We start from the raw sequence: 10550 nt of genomic DNA, 5'->3' as shown, positions 1-10550 counted from the left end.
GGGGATTGATCACATACTAATCTTTTTGCGTTTGGATAAGCATGCTGAAACACAGCCCTAAATGCGATGTTTCAATCCTCATGCACCGCTATATCTATGCAGCAGTTACTGTCACTCACATGGCGAAATGGCAACAATCAAGAGTTCACCAGCAGACAGCGTACATTCTACGACCACAGCCCACTTGCATACAAGCATACAACCACACGAAAGATGGTCCAGGCCCAACACCATCTTAAAAAGAGGCCACGTACCCCACATACGGTAGCACAAAACGGGGGTAAAGTATTTACTACAGCCCGTGAGCGTATATCTGCTCAAGGACGCATGCCCAATAAATGGACTGCATGCTGCATACACAGGGTACCAGTGCCAAGGGCTCTCCACTGTCACTGTCCCCCTCTGGTGCCACAAGATTCAATTTTCCACGTACACATTATGCATATCGATCACCAGCCACAAGATTCATGTATATATGCATATGCTCTCCGGCCAAAAACTTTCATCTTCCCAGAACTGTGCGTTCTAATTAAAAGAGAGAAATTCAGTTCAGGCAATTCTGCCGAAACTGTTTAGAATTTTTTATATACTGTATCATATCACCAGCGGATGACTGCCAAGCATTATGCGCTTTCAAGCATGGCATCGTGATGGGTCGATGATATGCGTAGTAGGTGGTGCATGCATCTTGAGTTCGCACACAGAAAATTTTTCCTCGAGATTCCTTGTTGTGAAGTAGGAGTAAGTTTGCAGGAGCGCCCATTGGGTTCAGTAATCAATGGTTAATCTTGAGTTTCTTATTAATGGAGTGCTAGTTACTCCACGGAAGTGTCAACCATGCATTACTTGCAGCTAAAAAAGGGCCGACCCTAGGATACATTTGGGTTGTACTATACGTGACAAAAAAAAAGGTTTCCTCTTCTCTTGTACTTAAACTTCTCTTTCTGAAGTAGTAAGTTTTGAACATACATAACTCCCCAAGTATGCTTCATGTTTCGTACATAGTGCCTGCCAAAAATCAAGTGCCATTAGTTTATAAATATAGATATAGTCTATGCATGGTGAAATGGTACTACCTCACCAAGTAAACTCCTGCTGGACCTGAACAGCAGGGACAGTGTATAGTAGTTGGATGACAAGCAGAGGCTGCAGGCAGCAGCGAGACAGGGCTGGTGGTGCCTCTATGGCCGCCGAAATATTAGCAGCTCCATTAATCCATCCTCCACGTGTACTACAAGCCAAGGCCTTGAACCATACGCATGTCGCTGTGCTCTGTCAGCTGATGACACCCTGCCGCTGGATCCTCGTCGGGTCGTCGGTTGGTCGAAGAAGCATCTGGCGCCTGTGGATACTGAACATTGAACGGCCGTCACTACTGTTCGATCTTCAGCTGCTAAGGATTCAGCCATTCAGGTACCTTTCCTATGGATTCTTCTTCAGTATCCACATCACAACGGTTGGTACTTCGTACGCTACGACCAATACGCCGAAAATTAATTATTTATATATTTATATATGTGATGAAAAAAAATGCTCGGACGGTCGGTGTCAGTTGTTCGAGTTCGACGGTGCAATTGGGTATGGTCCATCCCAAAATAATTGCAACTATAGAGTTCAAAATTTATCCCACAAAAATTGCTAACTTTGACCTACCACAAAAGACAAGACAGTTTTCAAAAAATTCTTACAAAAAACAACTAACATCTTATCCACTCATCATAAAAAATAAAAAGTATTTTAATAATTTTACACCTAGTATTGATTTGCTTGTTTGGTTCTAGAATTACATTTATTTTGGGACAAAGGGAGTATCGTGTAGATCCCATGCACCTTTCCGTGACTCTGCAGGTTTGTGCTGGTGAGGTTTGGATTTGTGACGGCTCAGTTTTGGGTTTTCCGTTTTTGGCAGGTAGGTCTGGACTCCGGAAATTGGCGGCCAGGTGTTGACATCAACGCATCTTTTTAATCAGCTGCTGATGATCACGCTAAAAGAAAGGGGAAATGGTGTGTAATTTCTACGGAAGTTTCTGTCAGAACCTGTGTGTTTCCAGACATGTGACCTGTGCATGTTTCACATACAGGTCAACGTCCACACCTGCAAAATCATACTACGAGTCTATGACTATATTTTCTTTCCACTCGTTGTTTTGGACTCGATACAGGGCTATTGACCATTACTTTTAAGCACTCGTGATCTAAAGTTATTGAGCTTATAGTCAATTGAAATTATTTCTCATAACAATTTTCCACAACGGGGAAATCACACACTGTGGTGCAATGAACATTATTTTAGCCTACCGGAAGAGTTCTGGAAGCTAGCTAGTCTGGCATCCAGGGCAAACCAAGGCTCTGGTGATTGGTGAACCAAGCTAGGGATATTTTAGTCATCAAATCTTGGTATATTTTAGTAGTGTTAAAGTTCCTTCACTTTGACTGTCTACACCTATAAAAACATCTGTATGAGACCAGAGAAAGTACCAAGTACCTGCCTCATGTAGTATGTGAAGATCGATGCAACAGTGTGTTAATAACTTGAAGATACGTACGTAATACTTGTTGGAAAAATAGACAATTGTAAGTTTAAATTCCGAACTAGATTTATTATGACGAGAATTAAACTTAGCATGCATGACTCTAACATACTAGACAGTACGTATATCATAAATATGATCTCAGAAAACATGATTATGAAACAGATCTGATCACAAAATACGTACTGTGCGGGAGCCGCCGGGAAGACGAAAGGTGCAGACGAGACGAAGACGGTCCTTCGAACGGAGCGCAGCAACCAGCGTTGCAGACGACGGTACGCCGCAGCTCCTGACTTGGACGGAGGACGAGCCGTGGCGAAGAAGATGAGCAGTCGCGCTTAGTGCTTCCCAAAAACATTATTCGCCCTCTCCCGGTGCAGGATCACAAGAGCGAGCGGTTCCGGAGACCTGCTCTCCCGTTCGCCGGTGCACGCCGACGCTCGGGATGGAGAAGACTACGGTGGCGGCGCAGCAACGAGAGGAGGCAAAACCCTAACTCAGATTAGATCTTCTTATGAATTCCCAAACCTTTGGGACTCCACGTATAACGATCTATGGTGCTCTTTTTCCATAAGGGAGGTGGTCCGTATTTAAAGGGAGAAAAACCCCCTACACCCTCGTTCATTAGCAATACGGGACTAATAGATGGTGTACCTCCTCTTAGCGCTAATGGGCCTTTGAGATTTATTAGGATTATTTATATGGGCCAAGCCCATAAATCTAACAATCCCCACCAGATCTCAAATACTCATTTATAGATTTTGCCTGTTTCTCACTACTGTTTGATATACCAGTGTTTTAGTGAGGACTGTTAAGTTGAACTCTCACCTAGAGCTCCAAGCTACACTTATCCACAACTTGAACAATAGACTACGCCTTGAATTGCAAGTTTGGTGCGAACAAGTTTCACTCAAAGTCATAACCAGTACATGGCTGCCAGTAGCCTTCTCCGCGGGTGGAGCATATACATCGTACTCCCTGGTCTCTTCATGAGTTTACTAGAGATCACCCAAATCTCACAGACTACGACATTAGACAGTCAGACTCATATAGGTGTGTTCTTTCAAGAATGCTCTGTAGGACAGCACCTTTGCTCATTAGAGCCAACAGAAACACATTAAGGCAAATAGCCAACCTGCCTTACAACAACTGAGAGTATTGCATCTTTTCTTAGAGAGGGTTTAACCATTACTCTCCTCAGTTCACCATCAGCTTGTTCTCCCCAAGTCCTAATTCATAGGATCTCTGATCACATAGGTTGGGTTACCACTGTGGCAACTTATACGGGTCTCATACCCATCTCCTTTGATGCACTATCTATCACATTCTGTGATAATCCTTTTGTAAAGGGATCTGCCAGGTTTTTGTCTGTTTGAATATAAGTCACACTTATCACTCCGAAGTTTCTCAACTTCCTGACAGACTTCAGTTGTCTTTTAACATGTCTTGATGACTTTGCATTATCCTTAGCACTGTTCTCTTTGACTATCACCGTTTGATTGTCACAGTTCATAAGGATGGCCGACACTGGTTTCTCAACCACAGGCAAGTCCATCAAGAGCTCACGCAGCCACTCTGCCTCAACAGTGGCTGTGTTCAAAACAGTAAGTTCTGCTTCCATAGTTGACCCCGTCTGTAAGCATCTAGGCCCTCAAGGTATGTTTCGGTGATTAATGACAACCATTATTGTGACTAATGAGTTTGTGCAGCTTAATAGATCATTATCGCTCATTTGATCATATGTCAAAAGAGGCCCCTCAATTTCATTATCCAAAAAGGCGATCTCAGTATTCAACTCATATTTATGTCAAGACTAAGAATCTTTCTAGTCCTAAGTGTCACAAGGTTGAGAAGGACACTTAGGTTAGTATAGAATTTATTGTTTTGTAGTGATCGCACTATTAAGAGGGGTTAAGGCCAAGTAACTTTAGTATGGACATGGTCAATCAAAAATGGATGCACACTATGGTCACTCAGATTTCTAGAAGTTCAAATAAGTGGTTCTCAACTTATATGTCAAGAATATTTGGATTTCATTCAAGACTCAAAACAGAAAAGGCAAAATCAGAAAAAGTCTTTAACACCGGTTTAACCGACGCTCACATTTTTCTATACGTCGGTTAAACGAAGTCAGCGTAATCTGGACAAGTCAATTCACCGGTTAAACCAACGCGTTTGAATTGAACGTCGGTGCATTAGTCCAGAGTTGGTTTTTCCAGGGTATTTCAAGGTTCTATACACCGGTTAAACTGACGATGTTTGAATTGAGACGTCGGTGCAATTGACCAGCGAGATGGTTTTTCCAGGGTTTTCTGAAGTTGTACTCACCGGTTAAACCGATGATAGTTTTGAGTTAACGTCGGTGCAGTTGTCCAGAGACTTGGTTTTTCAGTTGATCAGTGGACAACTACACTCACCGGTTAAACCGATGATACGTCGGTTAATCTGCCCAAGTTGTAACGGCTAGTTTTCAGAAGGGGCAGTTTACATTCATCGGTTAAACCGACGCTGGCTATTGGAGGATTGTCGGATTAACCGGCGCTACGCAGTTTTCTGGCAGCTTTTCTCCAACGGCTCTATTCGTGTGAGCTGCCTATATATACCCCTCCAATGGGTCATTTTGCCACTCTTGACACCAGGCAACATCCAAACACTCATACTATAGTCAAGAGCCACCTTGAGCTTCATCTTTCACATACTTGTTCATTCAATCAATCAAGAAGCAAGATTAAGGACTTGAGTAGAGAGAAGCTTGTGTGCATCCGTTCTTGGTGATCGGTTCTTGCTCAAGTGAAGGCCTTAACTTGTTACTCTTGGTGATTGGCATCACCTAGGCGATCTTGGTGATCGAGGTGTTTCTCGCGGAGCTTGCCAAAGATTGTGGGAGCCCGGAGAAGAAGATTGTACGTGGCTTGATCTCCACCACGCCGGGATGGTGAACGGAGACTCTTAGTGAGCGCCCTCGTCTCGGTGACTTGGGAGGTGACAAGACTCTTTGTGAGTGTCACAACGTGGATTTGGGGTGTGTGCCAACACATCGATACCACGGGAAAAAAATCCGGTCGTCTCTTGTCCATTCTCTTTATTCAAGCATTTTCTTTCATGCAATTTATTCATGTGCTTGACTTAGAGATCATAACTTAGCTCTACCTTGCTAGGCTTTTCTTCTCGTTATTTCTCTCATAGCTTGTATAGGTAGCTTAGTTATCCGGTTGGTGAATTGGTGTCTTACTAGCATTGCATAGGTTAAGGTTGCTTAATTGTGTTTTAGAAATTGAAAAAGGCCCAATTCACCCCCCCTCTTGGTCCATCGATCCTTTCAATTGGTATCAGAGCCTCGTTGCTCATTTGGATCATTAGGCTTCACCGCCTAGAGCTATGGCCAAGATGGGTGGTTCGCCTCCTCACTTCGAGGGCAAGAACTTTGCTTATTGGAAAGTTCGCATGGCCGCATACCTTGATGCGATTGCCCCGAAGTGTGGTTGGCAACTAAGACCGGGTTCACCGGAACTCCCACCACCGAACAACTAAAGTGGAATGCCAAGGCTAGAAATGCAATTTTCGAAGCCATTAGTGAGGAAGTCTTTGCTAGAGTAAATGGCATGGACTTAGCAAGTGATATTTGGAAAGAGCTCATTGAAATTCATGAAGGCTCCACTAAAGTTTGTGAGCAAAAATATCACTTGTTTAGAGCTAAGTTTGATTCCTTTAAAATGATAGCTTATGAAAATTGCAATGATATGTATTCTCGCTTGAATGTCATTGTCAAGGACATTAATGCACTTGAAATATCCAAAATTGACAGTGGCTCCATCAATCGCAAGATTCTCATGCTCCTCCCGAAGCCCAAGTACAACATCATCAATGCAATGCTTCAAAAGAAGAATCTTGACTCAATGGAAGTGGGAGAACTTGTGGGCAAAATTCGCGCTCATGAAATGGGTATCCTTGGTATGTCCGAAGAGCCAACTTCAAGCAAATCAATTGCTCTAAAGACCAAGGCAAATAAATCCCGCAAGCTCAGATGATCAAGCAAGAATCAAGCTCAAGCAATGAAGAAGATGATCATCATGAAAGCTCATTCGATGTTGAAGATGATGGAGAACTTGCTCTCATGATGAGAAAGTTCACATGCTTGAACAACAAGATCAATAAGAAGGGTTTTAACTTTGACTCAAAAAGAGGAATGTTCCGGCCAATGGATGTCAAGAATAAAATTTACTACAATTGTGGAGAAAAAGGTCACATCCATCCAAATTATCCCAAGCCGGACAAGAGAGACAAGGATAATAAGAGCAAGCATCGTCATGATTCAAGCGATGATGAAGAAGAAAGGAAGAACAAAAACAAGAGACTTGGAAAGAAAAAGAGCCATGACAAGAAGACCAAGCTCTTCCCAAAGAAAAATGGCAACACCAAGAGAAGCTTCTTGGTAGAAAAATAAGAATGGGTGACCGATGTCTCATCAAGTGAAGAGTCAAGTGATGAGGAAGAAGATATCGTCACCATCGCACTCATCAATGAAGAATCACCGCTACCTCCGCCTCCCATGTGCCTCATGGCAAAAGGTAAAACAAAGGTATGTGAGGTAGATAGTGAAGATGATAGTGATGAAGAGCTTGACCCTTATGAATTCACTAACCTCATTAATGAGTATACATCCGTCATCAGGAGGGAAAAGGGCAAAGTAAAGATTCTTGAGAGCACTCATGCCAAGTTAGAGCTTGACCACTCCGATTTGCTTGGCAAGTACAATGACTTGCTCAAAAAGCACAATGAGTCAATTGCACTTGCTAAGCAAGTTGAATAGAGCCACAAAAAGTTTAAACAAGAGCATAGGGAGTTGGCTCACAAATATCAAAAACTTGAATTTGCCTATGAAGCAATTGACTCAAGTCTTGAGAACTTTGCTCATGAAATTATTAAAAAGGTCAATGCTTCTACTTCATGTGATGACCTACTCATTAATGCAAATGCCACTAATATTGTGCCCGAGCTTGCTCCTTCTAGGGAAAAGGAATTGATGGATCAAGTGGCAAGCCTCAAGAGTAGTGTGGAGAAGCTCTCAAGAGGAGAATACATCCACAAGGAGATTCTCTTCAACAATGCCCGTGACTATTGCAAGAGAGGTCTTGGTTCATTTCCGGAGCCAAACATAGCTACTACTCCTTCTCCGGAGATCAAGACTAGCTTCATCAAGGAAGTTGGTTCATATTGCCAACATTGCCAAGTCACCGGGCACCACACTAGGGAGTGCACCTTACCATCACGCCCTCTTCCCACTTTACCTAAGAATTACTCATCAATGTTTCAAAATAACCATTTTCTCTTGAGTAAAGTGAAGGGCAAGGTGAAGGCCAAGTTCATTAGCAAAATTGCTAAGGAGTCAAAGAAGAAGCTCCCCAAGCAACTTTGGGTCCCAAAAGCTCTTGTCACACATGTGCAAGGCCCAAAGCTTGTTTGGGTTCCAAAAACTCAAAAATGAATTCTCATGTGTGTAGGTGAACTACAAAGCCGGTGGAAAACATTGGGTACTTGATAGCGGTTGCTCTCAACACATGACCGACAATGATAGCATGTTCACCACTCTTGAAGACCCCGGAGATCATGAACATGTCACCTATGGTGATAATTCAAGGGGAAAAGTTTTAGGTTTGGGTAGAATAGCAATTTCTAAAGATTTATCTATTTCTAATGTTTTGTTTGTAGAAGCACTTAGTTTTAATCTCATTTCTATTGCTCAATTGTGTGATCTTGGACTAACGTGTGCCTTTGACAAGAATGATGTTGTAGTAACTCATGAAAAAGATAAGTCTTTGGTATTCACGGGGTTTATGCATGGCAACATTTACTTGGTGGATTTCTCTTCAAAGCAAACAAGCTCCATGACATGCCTCTTCACCAAGTCTTCTCTTGGGTGGCTTTGGCATAGAAGAATTGCTCATATTGGCATGAGCAACCTCAAGAAGGCCCACAAGAGAAGGATGATCACCGGCTTGAAGGACGTTACCTTTGACAAAAACAAGTTATGCAAAGCATGTCAAGCCGGGAAGCAAGTTGCAACACATCATCCCATCAAGACGATGTTGTCTACCTCTAAGCCGCTCGAGCTACTTCACATGGATCTCTTTGGTCCAACTACATACAAGAGCATTGGTGGTAACCTCTATTGCCTAGTAATCGTTGATGATTTTTCACGTTACACTTGGGTCATGTTTCTAGGCGATAAGGGTGAAACTCCGGAAATCTTCAAGACTTTTGCAAGAAGAGCTCAAAGGGAGTACAACTCCCCAATAGTGAAGATCCGGAGTGACAACGGCACCGAGTTCAAGAATATGAAGATTGAAGAATGGTGCGATGAAGAGGGCATCAAGCATGAGTTCTCCGCCACCTACACGCCTCAACAAAATGGAGTTGTAGAAAGAAAGAACAAGACACTCATCACCCTAGCAAGAGCAATGTTGGATGATTATGGCACGTCCGAGAAGTTTTGGACGGAAGCAATCAACACGGCGTGTCATGCATCCAACCGAGTGTATCCTCACCGACTCCTCAAGAAAACTCCATATGAGCTCATCACCGGGAGGAAACCAAATATATCCTACTTTCGAATCTTTGGTTGCAAATGCTTTATCTATAAGAAGAAAAGGCTCGGTAAGTTTGAGAGTAGATGTGATGAAGGTTTCTTTCTTGGTTATGCATCAAACTCCAAAGCATATAGAGTATTCAATCAAACCTTCGGGTTAGTTGAAGAAACATGTGATGTGGAGTTTGATAAATCTAATGGCTCCCAAGAGGAGGTTGTTGGCTATGACAATGTAGGTGATGAGGAAATTGAAGAAGCTTTAAAGAATATGTCCATTGGGGATATCAAGCCGGAAGAGGTGCATGAAGGCAATGATCAAGGGGGAGGACCTTCCTCATCTACACCAAGCACCTCCATGACACCCCAAGTGGATGAAAATCAAGACAAAGATGATACACAACCTCAAGAAGATGTGCCAACGCCAACACCCCAAGTCCAAGAACAAGAAGAGCAAAGTGTTCCACCACAAACACAAGTCACCCATGATACACCCCAACAAGCATCCACACAAGTACCGCTAGTGAAGCATGGTCGCATCTCCAAGGATCATCCAATTGGTCAAATCATTGGTAGTCCTTCCAAAGGAGTAAGAACTCGTTCTAAGCATGCTTTATTTTGCGAATATTACTCGTTTGTCTCTTGTTTTGAACCCACTAGCATAGAGGAAGCACTTGAGGACTCGGATTGGGTGATAGCCATGCAAGAAGAATTGAACAACTTCACCCGCAATGAAGTTTGGGTCCTCGAAGCTCCTCCAAAAGATAAGAACATCATCTTAAATGGCGTAATTAATGAATTTTTTTATGTTGAGCAACCTCCTGGGTTTGAAGATCCGAGGAATCCTAATCATGTTTATAGGTTACACAAGGCACTCTATGGACTCAAACAAGCTCCAAGGGCTTGGTATGAGAGGCTTCGTGACTTCCTAATCATGCAAGGCTTCAAGATCGGGAGGGTGGACACCACTTTGTTCACAAAAGACGTCAACGGGGATATTTTCATTTGTCAAATTGTTGACGATATTATCTTTGGCTCAACTAATGATTTACTAAGCCATGAGTTTGCTACCATGATGTCTAGGGAATTCGAGATGTCCATGATTGGTGAATTGACCTTCTTCCTTGGTTTTCAAGTCAAACAAATGAAGGAAGGGACATTCATCCATCAAGAAAAGTATACTAAAGATATCTTGAAAAAGTTCAAGATGGATGAGTGCAAGCCATTCAAGACACCCATGGCAACCAATGGGCATCTCGACTTGGATGTGGACGGTAAATCGGTTGATCAATCCCTCTATCGTTCTATGATAGGGTCTTTGCTTTACCTTACCGCATCTAGGCCCGATATAATGTTTAGTGTGTGCTTGTGTGCCCGCTTTCAAGCTAACCCAAAGGAGTCACACCTCTCGGCTGTGAATAGGATCCTTTGGTATC

Source organism: Panicum virgatum, chromosome 6N (genome assembly GCF_016808335.1).
Source record: "Panicum virgatum strain AP13 chromosome 6N, P.virgatum_v5, whole genome shotgun sequence".
NCBI classification, from domain to species: Eukaryota; Viridiplantae; Streptophyta; class Magnoliopsida; order Poales; family Poaceae; genus Panicum; species Panicum virgatum.
This window is presented reverse-complemented; position numbering follows the sequence as displayed.